This window comes from Octopus bimaculoides, chromosome 11, assembly GCF_001194135.2.
Source record: "Octopus bimaculoides isolate UCB-OBI-ISO-001 chromosome 11, ASM119413v2, whole genome shotgun sequence".
Lineage (NCBI taxonomy): Eukaryota > Metazoa > Mollusca > Cephalopoda > Octopoda > Octopodidae > Octopus > Octopus bimaculoides.
In genome coordinates, this window is record NC_068991.1 from 51,602,470 (window position 1) to 51,604,022 (window position 1,553).

The window sequence follows — 1,553 nt, forward strand, 5'->3', positions numbered from 1 at the left end:
CATACAGTCTGCCTTTTACTCTGAGTGAGAGTCCCTTTGTCGCCAGCAGGGGTAAGAGCTCTCTAAACTTTGCCCAGGCTATTCTTATTCTAGCAGCTACACTTTCAGCGCACCCACTCCCACTACTAACTTGGTCGCCCAGATAGCGGAAGCTATCGACTACCTCTAGTTTTTCACCCTGGAATGAGATAGAAGTTGTTTCCTGTTTGTTTACAGTCTTTATTGCACCTGAACATCTGCCACAAACAAAAACTAACTTGCTAGTTAACCTGCCTTTGATGTTGCTGCACCTCTTATGTGTCCATAGCTTGCACCGGGTACATCTTATAGAGTTACTACCTACTCCTTTTCTACATACTGAGCAGGGCCATCTACCTGAAGGGGTTTGTATGTAAATGAGTGTGTATGTGTATGAGTACATAAGTGTATGAGTATATATAAATGTGTGCATACAGGCATACGTTTGTTAGTTTGTTTTAGTCATTGAGACTGAGGTCAAGCTGGAGCACTGCCTCTTGGGGAGATAAAATAAGGTGAAACAGAAAGGGTTGGAGAGAAAGAGGGAGAGAGATGGAAAATTTGAGAGCTTAACAATTCCAATACTCTTTGACCAGACCTCGTATAAAGCATATATAACATTATTCCAGATATTTCAATGTTCTTTTATTCTTCAGATACTTTAAATTTTTAACCTCAAGTGGATTTCTAATTATAATTAGGAATTGATAATTATTAATCCAATCTAACAAGCTAGTTTTAGTCTTACTCTGTGTTTTCTCAAGACGTTTCTTAAAAAAACAGAAAACATAGGTACAGGTATGGTTGTGTGGTAAGAGGTTTGTTTCCCAACTCCATGGTTCTGGGTTCAGTCTCATGGTGTGGCATCTTGAATAAGTGTCTTCTACTATAGCCTCAGGCTGACCAAAGTCTCATGAGTGGATTTGGTAGATGGAAATTAAAAGAAGCCTATTGTATATATATATAGACATATACAGGTCAGTGGACAAACAGAAAGGTCTGCGAGGAATCTTAATCTTAACTTCCTAATTTTTCCCTTCTATCAATGTTCACAGAACACCACAATACAACAAAGAATGAATAAAAAAGCAACTTTCATCTATAAATATTTTCCACAACTAAATATGAACACTTAACATAATACAGAACACTACTAACCTTTCAATTAATAACACTAATCCCCATACATCTCATACACCATTCACATGACAAATCTATATCTACCCTAATTGCATCAAATCCAGAAATACTTACCTCACTTACATATAATCTTTTTACTCAGAGACTAGTACCTGACACTGTTCAGTAATCGGTGTGCGTTCAAAGCAATGATTAGTAACTTTACGAAACCGGTATGCTTTTGAATCTCTTTAACAATTCACAATATATATAATTGTATATATATCTATCGGTACTTTTCTTAAAAAGCCTTTACTTTTTTTATTTCCAATGTGCATTTTCGCTTATTTTTATTCTTATTTTCCCTTACATTTCCACGTGCAGTTTCTATTTTGTTTTTGTAACATATTTCTATT

The 1,553-nt window shown here is 35.9% G+C and overlaps 1 protein-coding gene across 1 annotated transcript in view; it reads right to left on the reverse strand.

Moving 5' to 3' along the window:
• Positions 1–1,553, reverse strand: part of LOC106873911 (carboxypeptidase Q) — a 36,492-nt gene that overhangs the window by 1,922 nt on the left and 33,017 nt on the right. The gene's annotated exons all lie outside the window — the stretch shown is intronic.